The sequence below is a fragment of the Echinops telfairi genome, unplaced genomic scaffold (genome assembly GCF_000313985.2).
Source record: "Echinops telfairi isolate 266 unplaced genomic scaffold, ASM31398v2 ScPeMD7_7410;HRSCAF=8448, whole genome shotgun sequence".
Lineage (NCBI taxonomy): Eukaryota > Metazoa > Chordata > Mammalia > Afrosoricida > Tenrecidae > Echinops > Echinops telfairi.
Window position 1 is genome coordinate 5,490,772 of NW_022111310.1, and position 12,536 is coordinate 5,503,307.

General features: G+C 44.7%; 1 protein-coding gene across 2 annotated transcripts in view; it reads left to right on the forward strand.

Annotated features, from left to right (window-relative positions):
* Positions 1–12,536, forward strand: part of PLPPR1 (phospholipid phosphatase related 1) — a 124,090-nt gene that overhangs the window by 20,676 nt on the left and 90,878 nt on the right. The window lies entirely within an intron of this gene.

The window sequence follows — 12,536 nt, forward strand, 5'->3', positions numbered from 1 at the left end:
AATTAAAAAAAAAGAAGTTGTCATTCTTTTAATTCAGCAGTGCTTTCTCACGAGACACTGAGTTAACGTTTGATGGAAAGTCCACATCTGTGCTATTAAAATGAAATAAAGCTAAGATACAAAATATCGGAAAGAACCCACAAATCATTTATGATAAGACAGGCATCACTATGCAATGAATAAGGAAAATGTTTACAATTGGATTTGTAATTAATTATCCATTTAAAATGGATTAATATAAAACCAGATTTAATAGTACACATTAAAATTAACTTTATGACTAGAGTGAAATAAAAGAATTCAGTTCACTAAAAAGGAACTAGCAGAGAATAGATTTAAGTATTTGATCAGTGAGGTGGTGTTCCTTCAAAGAAACTATCTAACGATTCTATCCCATATAAAAATGATCATCAGAGGTTTAACACCAATGGCTAATGTACAATAAAAAGGGAGATTATAAACCAGAAAAAAAGAACCTATCATAACAGATTGAGGATTAATATCTAGGCGATGTGTATAGACTTTCTGTAACAGGTCAGATAATAAGTGTTTGAGGTGGAGGGCCAAGTCAGCTTTACGGGCAGGCAAAATGAGCTTGGCCTAGAGCTCCTCTGGTGACATTGTTCAGTTCTTAGTAATTTTTAACAGGTGATGCTACATTTCCATTTTGCAGGAGGTGCTGAAAATTAGATAGCTGGTGTGGGCCATAATGTCTTGGCCATACTCACTCACTTCCACAATTGCAATGCAAAAGTAGCCAGCCAATGAATGTTGGTGTTCCAACAAAACAATGAATGTTGGTGTTCCAACAAAGCTTTTTTTTTATAAAAACGGGCAGTGGGCCTGATTTGGGCCATGAGTCACATTTCGCCAACTCCTGGTCTCCACCATACAGAGAAGTTTAGAGAAAGTGGTAAAGAGTCGTATGTATCTGTGAATACCCAACCTCACTCGTGGAGCTCAGTGCCATCCAGTCGATCCTGGCTCACAGCAACTCAGGACAGTGTAGAACTGGCCCTTTCCGAGACTACAACTCTTCATAGGGGTAGAAAGCTCCGACTCACTCCTGTGGTATGGCTGGGAGGTTCGAACTACTTACTTTGTGGCTTGCAGTCCAACGTGTAACCAACTACACCATCAGGACTCTTAACCACCTTAGTAACTACCAATTATTAACTGAATACATCTACACATTAACACAAACTTAAAATAATCATACATTGTTGTCTGTTGAAATTGTAGTATTTGGCAGCATAAGATGCAGTGAAGCTGATATAACTTGGAAAGATTCCTGAGTAATAAGTTTGAAGAATTATAAAGTGGCATCTACACTTTCACTCAGTAACTTCAAAATTAGAAAATACTACATGCATAAAAATGCCTCTAAGAGATTTCTGTTTAAAAGATAAAAGTGGGAAGTTTTATCAATATGCTACCTGGAAACTATGCTATAGCTAAGTGTGCTATATAAATTTTATGAACGAATATAACTTTGGAAACAACAGTGAAGAAATCAATGGAGAGAATGGTCTAGGATGCCTAGTGGGGCTTAATCAAAAGCAATGTAGCAGCAAGGAATTACTAAACCCAAATGAAGGCTGAACATGATGGTGGAACAAGAGGAAAGTAAAAGGAAATAGAGGAAAGAATCAGGAGGCAAAGGACATTTACAGAGGTCTAAATATAGGCATGTGCATATGTAAATATATATATTTACATATATATATACACAATGAGAGGGGAATAGAGCTATGTACTCATATCTATATGTTAAAAATTAAGGTTGTGGATGGATATTAGGCCTCTGCTCAAGTACTCCCTAACACAAGAATACTTTGTTCTAATAATCCAGCATTCTGTGATGCTCACATTCCCGACATGATTGCTGAAGACAAAATAGGTGCATTAGCAAATGTGGTGAAGAACGCTGATGGTGCCTGGCTATCAAAAGATATAGCGTGTGCGGTCTTAAAGGCTTGAAGATAAACAAGCGGCCATCTAGCTGAGAAGCAACAAAGCCCACATGGAAGAAGCACACCAGCCTTTGTGATCATGAGGTGTTGATGGGATCAGGTATCAGGCACCTAAGACCCAGAACAAAATAATACCCAATGTGAATGGGGTGGAGGTGGTGGGAGCGGCATGGAGTGGAGACCCAATGCCCATCTGTAGACAATTGGACATCCCCTCACAGAGGGGTCACAGGGAAGAGATGAGCTGGTCAGGGTGCAGTATAGCAACAATGAAACACACAACTTTCCTCTAGCTCTTTGGTGCTTCCTTCACCCACTATCATGACCTCAATTCTACCTTACAAATTAGACTAGACCAGAACATGCACACTGCTACAGATAAGAGCCTGCAACACAGGGAATCCAGGATATATAAACCTCTCAGGGCCAACAATGAGAGTAGGGATACCAGAAGGATTGGGGAGGGTGGGGGGAGAAAGAGGGAATTGATCACAAGCATCAATCTATAACTACCTCCCAGGGGGACAAACAATGGAAAAGTGGGTGAGGGATGACGGAGGATGATGTGAAAATAATGATCTATAACTTATCAAGGGGGGGAAGGGGGAAGGGGAAGAAGTGGGGGAACTGATATCAGAGGCTCAGGTGGGAAGGGAATGCTTTGAAAATGATGGCAGCATGTGTGCGGGTGTGCAATGCAGGTGTTGCATTGTGTCAACACAATGGATGGGTGTGTGGATTGTGATAAGAGATGTAAGAGCCCCCAATAAAATGATTTTCAAAATAAATAAATTAGTTAGTTTTAAAAAGATTTTAAAAACTTGGAAAATGTATTCTGTTAAGTGGAAATAGAAGTACAATGAAGCCTATCAATACCATGTTTGCAAAAATATATGAACATATGTATTTATCATGATAAATAGTGGAAGGAGTCAGATAGGTAAAATAAAATCATTGAGTTTAAACTTTAAAGTCAGTCTTGCCCTGAGCCAACATACTAACCCTACTGTGTGCTACCTGCATGACCTTGGGCGAGTTACTTAACCTCTCTAAGCCTCTGTTTTCTGTTCTATAAAATAAGTGTAAATAACTTGATACTGCGTATCTTACTGCATTTGGGTAAATCTGCTACACAAGACTCTTTAAAGTGTTGAAAAGCAAGTGTGTGCCTTTGAGGACTAAGATGTACCTGACCCACGCCATGGTATTTTCAGTGGCCTCGTCTGCATGTGAAAGTTGGACACTGAATAAGAAAGACTAAAGAAGAATTCATGCGTTTGAACTATGGTGTTGGCAAAGAATATTGAAAATCCTATGGATTTCCAAGAGAACAAACAGATCTGTCTTGGAAGACATACAGCCAGGATGCTCCTTAGAAGCAAGGATGGCGAGTCTTGGTCTCATGTACTTTGGACATGTCAGGAGAGACCCCTCCCTGGAGAAGGACATCGTGCTTGGTAAGGTAGAGGGGAGTGAAGGAGAGGAAGGCCCTTTGTGAGATAGATTGGCAGAGTTGCTGCGACGATGGGCTCACTCGTAGGAACAATTGTGAGGATGGCACAGACGTGGGCAGGGTTTCGTTCTGGTGTACGTTGAGGCGGAAACGAGACGACGTATGTGGCAAAGTACATTGCATGGCACGTGGTATGTTTTCCAATGTTAGCTATTCTTGTTCCTTTCATTTTATTAGTAAAGCCTAGGAAAACCAAAACTGCTTATTTCATCTTCGGTGCAATTGTTATGTTATCCATGCAGTGAAAGAAACTTTTAACAGCTGTCTTTGAAAATATCGGGAGTAGACTACAGCAATCTCAGCAGGTAGCAAACTAAAACTACTGAAACAGAAGTAATAAAAAGACTGTTTACAATATTTCACCAATAGGAAAGAGAGAAGAACTGCTGAAAAGCCTAAAAGTAGTTGCTGAGAGAAGTCACAGAGACAGTTAGAATGAGCCTGAGCAGAGGGAAGGGTAATGAGGGTCAATAATTAAAACTACCGCGAGATACACATATATGCACACTCACACATTTTTATGTGATTTAGGAGAGCTAAATCAGTAGAGGAGAGTATTAGACTGGTCATAAGGTGAACAATCGCCTCCATCCAGAGACTCCCCACATTGAAAGGGGAAGAGAGGCCACAGTATCAGCATTGATGCCTAGATGCTCTGCTTGTATGGCAGGGTCTGTAGCCTTGTCCTTGCATTTCACTGTAGGTGAATAGGGCTCCCTGGTATGCAGTTGATGGGTGCCCTCTGGGTGCTCCCTGGTACGCAGTAGATAGATGTTTTCCTGGCTGGGTTGCTTGAAGCAGCTTTAACCTAGAGTTCAATTCAGCCATTTGCTAGCAAGATGCGTCAGGAGGAAAGCAACCTTCAACACAGAAATCTGGACACCTGAAATTTCATGATAATTATCACTCCTTCTAAAGCCAGACAATAATTTGTAAGACTTTTCCACCTATCCTACTTATGATAAGCTTGGAAATAGAGTGCTAGAGTGAACCAGGCAGTATTCTGTTTCCTTAAAGCACCCTCTGCCCAAAGATCCATACCGAGTAAAGAATACAAAACAACGCACCACCTAGGGGGAAGCCAGAGCGGATCCTGTAATGACGATGTGCCGCTCCTTGTGATGTCGTGTTCTCCGCGTGTTGGCTGGACTTCACTTCACTCAATACTCACAGATGGAGAAAGCATTCTATCAGGCCCAGTCCGAGCACATCCACCCTTTCCATTGCTACACTGCCAAGAGGCCCGAGTGCTTAGTTTTGCCCTCTCCAGAGAGCACAGTCTGCATTTTCTCAGCTGGGTTCTATTCTCCATCCTCTACTCTGAAGCCTACAACTCAACAAGAAGAACATTCACAGCCTTGGGAGGGAGACAGGAAATCCTTCTGCTGTCCTCCATGGTGTTCCAATGCGGGGACCACATCTGACTACAGAAGGGAGAAGGAGATTCCAATTCTACACCAACCCTGTCAATTACCACCAGGCAGAGATCAGACGGCCTTCCCCCTCCGCCCTTCTTTTACCCTATTCCAGCATCAGCGGTTCCTCCCCTTCTCTGCTGAGAGTGATGATCCCTTGCCGTGGGCACACACAACTCACAGACAGTAACCGCAGTTATGAGGATCTATTAGGGAAGGTACCGAGCCAGAATCAGCAGACATTAAGGACACCATCTGGGGTCCACAGCAGTGCTCTTCTCAAGCACCAGTGGTACTTGTCTTCAAGCTCTGGTCCTCGGCTTCTCAGCCCTGTGGTCCCATGGCCTCTGCCGTGATCCGTGGCTGGGGAGACCACTGCTGCTCTACCTCACAATCTCCTGGTCTCTGGTCTCAGTGCTGCCACCCTTTTGCTCTAGTGTTGCTGGTCTCTGTGTGACATGACCTCTGGTGCCTCCCCCTGCATTGAGGCAGGGATCTCAGGCATGCTTTGCCAGGGGCTCTTCTTCCTTAATGGTCCAGGGAATTCTCCCTCTTCCTGCAGCTCAGATGGTCTCTGACAACCAGGGGAATGGCAAAACTGACCATTCTCAGAGTTAGAGTTCTCTAGAACTTGCTTGCACGCATAAAAGAGCCATATGAAAAAAAAGAAGGAAAAAAAAGCCATATGAAGAAATCTCACATCATCATTGTCCCACTTTCCCATCTTCATTTCTCCATGGTTTTTTGGCTCATTAATATTGCAGCCCCAGGCACAGCTCAGGAGTCCCCATGATATCAATAGACATGTCTTCTAGAGCATGAGCCAGACAATTATTCCTTGCAGGAGGCCGCCATGTGATTGTAGATGATTAGCAGCATCCTTGGCTTCTACCTACTAGATGCCAATTCACCATCCTCCAAACTGTGACAAAAATATCTCCAACCATTGCCAACTGTCTCTGGGAGTAAAACCACCCCCAGCTGAGAAACAGCCTTCTAGATGGACTCCTCTGTAACCTTCTAGTCATTTCTATTTCATAAGTGCTATTTAATTCAGCATCTACCAGGTGTCGAACCAAGCCCACTGCCATCAAGCCAGTTCCCAGAGAGTAGAACTGCTCCCTAGGGTATTCCAGGCTGTGCATCTTTCAGAGCGGACTGCCTCATGGTGCTGCCCTAAAGCAGCTGGTAGGTTCATACTGCCAACATCATGGTTAGCAGTAGCATAAGGCCTCCCCTGCAGCACCGCCAGTTATTTGTCAGATGATCGTGATGATGATAATTAGATGCTGTTGAGTGGGTTCTTACTCTTAGCACCCTTATGTACAACAGAATGAAACACCAACACCGGGTCCTGCCCGTCCTCGCCATTGTTCTTATGTGTGAGCCCCTTGTTGCATCCAGTGTGTCCCGGGTCCTCTGCTTCTTCGCTGCCCTTCTGCTTTACCAGGCATGAGGTGCTTTTCCAGAGAGAAGGATATACACACAAAATCTTTTTTACGTCTTATCTCAACTCTCAAAGAAAGTTACGATCAGACCTTTTTTGAGGTGAGGCAATTGAGGCTCGTTTTGCCAAATATTTCCAAGTTAATGCATGATCCTACCACAATATGAACCTTGATCTTTCTGACTTCAAAGCGTGTTCCTTTGCTACTACTGAATGTTGCAAACTAGAGTATTAACTATTTACATACATATTGCATTTGGAGCAATAAAGCAGCAAAGAAAAACATCAATTCAGCAGTCATCGCATAATTAAAGTGCCAAATATCTGCTAGAACAAATGATTTTCTTACAATTCTGCCTTCTAGCAAAACAGGATGTCATTTATCTTAGTGGGTAATGAGATTCACAGGATTTCCCTTTCCCCAAGCACCTCCAGTCTCTTGGTTACGAGCTTTAGTGAACAGATTTTAAACTGATCGGCTTCCATAACCAAAATGTCCAGATGCAGCACAAGGTTCAGATGACGCTTGATCTGGACACGTAAAGACTTTCACCAAAGACCCGCCCACCCACCTTCATCCACACGGTTCATATCATGGCTTACCAGCTCTCAGCTTCCCCTGTGGTCATCATTGCAACCTCATGAGCTCCCACTACATTATTCAAAGAGGAGACTCACTTGTGGTAGTGACTTGGAGCCCTTGGTAACATACAAGTGCCTTTTAAATATATATGTATCATATATATACCTATTTGCTCTCATTGAGTCTCATATCTACCCCTAAACCAATTATTGAGGAAAGACAGTTGTATATGATTATAGCCAAAAATAAGGAGTGGTGGTTTCTGAAAGGAAGCTATAGGTGTGATTCCCGGAAATGAGGGAATGGATGCTACAGGGCCCAGGTCACACACTTCCACACCATTTCTGTGGCCCTGCCTCCTGTGGTTGATAGTTTGGGTTAACGACTGCTCCCCTCCTAACACCACTGAGCCTTTACCCTAGCCCTCTTTCCCTGGCCTGGCACGGCTCAGGTACAGCCGAGTAGTCAGGAGACCAAGGCAATAGACAAAGGTACATGTGGACGGAGGCCTTAGCCCAGGGTAAGGAGACAGCAGAGGACAGCCAGCTGCTCAGAAAGATGCGGTGCTTCCCAGCCAGCCCTGAGGGAATGGCCAAAAACTTTCTGGATCTTGGTCACTCCTGGAAGATCATGGTCTCTCCTGGAAAGAGTGCCAGACGGTCCTCACTGAGAAAACCCAGCCCATCATTCTCCAAGGGGAAAGGAAGGGAAGTGAGCCCTTTTTGAGCACCTACTGTATGCCAAGCTAGTCACATATGCCATGTCTCCCTACAACAACTCTGTGAGGTAGGCGTGGTTATCTCTCTTAAAAAGTGGGGAAATGTAAGCTCGGAGGAGTGAAATGACTTGCTCCAATCACATCTAAAGTCACAAGCAGTGAATGAATTCAATGGGTGAGTCTTCTACCTCCAAACCTATGCTTTTTATCACAAAAAGGGAATGCCCCAGAAGAAGGTCAGTATGTTTTCTGAGAATCTGTTGTTTATCCAACAATATGTTCAGTGTTGTTTGAATGAGTGAGAATGGAAAGCCTTTGCCTTTTCCTCCAGGAATAAGTGAGCGGAAGAGGAAAAGAAAGAAACCGGCCACGAGAAACTCCTGTGTAATGAGAGTATGTATGCATAGTCGCCCTCCGTGTGCAGAGACTGCCTGGATAATCAGTGTCAGTGCGTGCCAACAGTCTCTATAGCAAAGAGGAAGCCATTCCTTGAGCAGAAGTGTGGCATGAGATTGCTTCCAGCAGTGAAATCAAGTCCCTAGAGAAATTAGCAGCAGCTGGGGGCAGCTCTGCAGTGACTTGAGGATTGAAAAGCAGCACCCGAGAAGGAGGGGAAGCCAGCCATGGATAGGACAGTCCCATTGCAAAGCATCGCAGCTCTCCCTCCGGTTGGTTTGACTTAGAGGCAGACCTGTTACCGAAAGGACACACTCTGATACATGGGAGCCTGGATTTAGCCCCAACTCCAACTCTACAGTGTGGTAAAGAACAAAGGGGGAGGGTTTGCGCAATTTTTTTTTTTTTGCGCAATTTTTATAAAGCAAATTGAGTTAGTTTTTTGTGCCAACCTGGCCGATAAACACATCTGGGATTAGTTGAAGGGTGGAGGGATAAATGGCTCGGTGAGCCTTGCCTTTCTAGTTCTCAGGTTTTTTGCTTTGTGATGGTCGGACCAGGATGCAGCTGCATTAGCCAATTCCCTGCTTCAGCTGGCAAGGCTCACTTCCTGTAAGACGTCCCTGAGGAGAAGCCACATGAACCTACTCCGATGAAGCCCTGGGTGCTGGAGCAGCCGTGTGGAGACCCCTGCCAGCGCTGAGATGCTTACATGTTCACTGATTTGGCTTTCCTCCTGCAGTCGGCATCATTGGGTGTGTTTTGTGAGATGGAGGAGGACTTTGTGGATTGGTGTCCGACATATGGGTTAATGTTGGACTTGTGGGCTTGGGCAGCACTGGGTTGGGATGTTTTATTGATAGGCACTTAACCTTTATATAAAACTCTCTCTTATACATGAGTTTCTGTGGATTTGTTTCTTTAAAGTACCCAGACTAATACACAAATGTAACCATAAAACTTGAGTGGGCTCCTCACCAGACAGGGGATTATGTAGATTCCTTTCAGCTCTGGCAAGAATGTGTTTGTTTTTTTTGCCACACCCAAATTCACCCAACCACTGCCATTCTGTTCTGGTCTCTCTATACCTGGCATCTTAAACCCACTTAAATGGATCTTTGAAGGGTAATGATTTAAACCCCAGTGCTCATTCCTTTGCCTTGGATATGCAGATAAGATGACAAGAAAAAAGTAACCACTTTTACCTTGCCGGTCTAGAGAACACTTATGCTGTGACTTGTTCTGCAGATAAACTAAGGCAGGATTCCTCACACTGGATTCTGCAGAGCAGCAGGCTTCTGAGAGAGAGCCTCAAAGGAGGTGTGAGGTGGGGCCAGGAGGAAGCCTCTGTGTTTCCTCCCCAGCCTCTCCTCCTGGGGCACCTTCACAATGCTCTGCTTTTAACATCCGAGCTCTACAGGAGATGAGGAGCCTCAGGTGCTACCAGGAGTTAAGCACTAAACTGTTACTCAAGAGGTTGATGGTTCTAGCACCCAGAGGCATCTTGGAAGAAAAGAAACTGTAGATCTGCTTCCCCAAAGTCACAGCCCCGCACCCCCTCGGGATTGCAGTTCTCTAAGACTCGGCACACAGGGGCGTTGTATGAGGTGGGATTGACTCCATGGGAGCTAGCTTGGGACGTTTGTTTGTTTGAGGTGAGATTGTGTTTGAGAGCATTTCACTGCTAAGAAAAGTTCAAAAGCTGTAACCCTAGAAAGTGGGCCGCCATACATCTGCTTCTGAAAAGCCAAGCTATTCTGACTATGGCAAGCCCTAGCACAAAAAATGTTCAGACATTGGTGGTTCGCTGGTAGAATTCTCATCTTCTATGTGGGAGACCTAAGACCCAAGGCCAATTCCAGGCCAATGTACCTCATGCCGGCTTCACATTGGTCTGTCAGGGGAGGGTTGTTTATGGCCACGATTCCGAATAGGTTTCAATGGAGTTTCCACCCTAAGATGGTCTAGAAAGAAGGGCCTGACAGTCTGCTTCCAAAATTCAGCCAAGTAAAATGGTATGGGTCACAGTAATCCAGTCTGCAACCCATCAAGCAGAGGGTACGGGAGCCAGCAGCATCTTGCTTCATTGTACACAGTGTCTCCATGAATCGGGGCTGACTCAGGTCAGCTAACAGCAACAGCACAACTGTGGAAGTCACCATCAGGCAAGGCTGCGGGGCACACCTCTTCTGTATGTGCATGGAAACGGGCTGGTTGGTTGATAAGGCCCTTGGTCATGAAATCCGAAAGTGGAATTTCCAGAATTTGAGTAAGACTATCTCCTCACATCTGAAACTTCCTCCCTGTGAGAATTCCATAAATCCTTTCCTAATGGACTCACCACCAGCAAGAACCTACCATGACAGAGGTCTATGTAAAGCATGAGAGCCTGAAGCTGTTGGGTTGTCAGTCCTGATGGGTGGCAGCCAACGAAGGCTGCAGACCAAGCCACTGGACCTGCCTCCACCTAAGGACATAAGGAAATCCATGTAAAACTGGAAAAGGGAAAAGTATGCTACATTGTTTGGGCAAGTTGAACTTTGCTGGAAGTAAAGTAACGATTTCAGTGTGAATCAAAAGGCCCTGTCATTTCAGTTAAGTTAAAAGAAATTACGTATGTGAAATATATGTGACATATATCTATAACATATATTTCGGCACACACATACTCTTGGGGGGTACTTCAAAAAGCTCATGGGAAAAAGGAATGACAAGATAATGACATCTTTCCATGAACTTTTTGAAGCCCTCTCCTCTATGTATGTGTGGGGGGAAAAGGTGTATATACACATCTCACTCACTGCCATTGAGTCAGTTCTGACTCAGTGACCCTCCAGGGCAGTGTAGAACAGCCTGTGTGATTTCTGAGGCTGCCACTCTGGACCACAGTAAAAAGCTGCCTCTTGCCACTGGAGATCCCCTTGCAGAGGGGTCTCGGGGAGGAGATGAGCCAGTCAGGGTGTGATGTGGCAATGATGAGAAATACAACTTTCCTCTAGTTCCTAAAGGTTTCCTCCCCGCTCCCACTACCATGACTCGAATTCGATCTTGCAAGACTGGCTAGACCAGAGGAGGTTCACTGGTACAGATAGGAACTGAAAATAAAGGGAATCCAGGACGGATGAGCCCTATAGGACCAGTGGTGTGAGTGGCGAAACAGGGAGGGTAAAGGGAGAATGGGTAGGAAAGAGGGAACCGATTACATGGAACTGTGTGTGACCTCCTCCCTGGGGGACAGACAACCGAAAAGTGGATGAAGGGTGATGTCGGACAGGGCAAGATATGACAAAATACCCATTTATAAACTATCAAGGGCTCATGCAGGATGGGGGAGCGGGGAGGGAGGGGAAAAATGAGGACCTAATGTCGGGGGTTTATATGGAGAGAAAATGTTTTGAGAAACGATGTACAAATGCGCTTTACACAATTGATGTGTGTATGGATTGGGATAACAGTTGTATGAGCCCCTAATCAAATGTTAAAAAAAAAAAAAAGCTGCCTCTTTCCTTCTCCCACAGAGCAACTGATGGTTTCAAACCGCTGACCTTGCAGATGGCAGCCCGACTCGTACCACTATGCCACCACATATACCCTACCCTACACACACACACACACACACATACACACATAAAAGATCACTACACTAGCACTTTACCATTTTACAAAACATAAGAGTTTTTAGGGCAGATTTTTATCTTTTCAACAAGTTAAAACCAGAAGAAGCCCCTGGGCAAGGCCCTGTCCTGTTCCTTGTCATGATGTGACTTGATATCTGGGTCTGCATCTCCCCCTTTGACAAAGGTGGCATAGCAGGCCCTCCCGCAGCCGTAGAAGGGCTCTTGTGAGGAATACATGAGATTGCATTGTGCTCAGCCTCTGGCAATTGAGGTGATACGGAGCTGGACAAAATGAAAGGCCGTGCAGGAAGGGTTTCTCTGTCAATCAGATTGTGAGTCTCTTTGCTTTACTTGACAGTTTACACTCCAAGTACCGGTGGTTGTTGAGTTCTTTCTGACAAGTACAATTGTGCCCACTAGGGTTTTTGATGGCTGCTTATTTGGACGGGGGGTGGGGGGTGGGGGGGGGCAGTAGAACACCAAGGTGTACCTTTGCGTGTCTCCAACATTTCAGCCCCAGGCCAAATGTGTTAACTCACCCAAGGACTCCTGGCTACATACCAGCAGTGGCAAAATGATATTCTTTCAGAAAATACAACTGTGAGGATCCAAGGTGCCATAATCAAATAGAGATGTTGGTTTCAAACATTCATTTCGGTTCTTGGTGACACCTAATTAAACGCTTCCATTTGGGTGACTTGGAATTTCATCCCCTCTTCGCCGAACCCCAAGTAACTGATACTCGGGCCTGGGTCTGAGCCTTTGCGGGAAAGGCAATTTTTTTTTAAACATTTTATTAGGGGCTCATAAAACTCTTATCACAATCCATACACACATCAATTGTGTAAAGCGCATTTGTACTTCATTCTCAAAA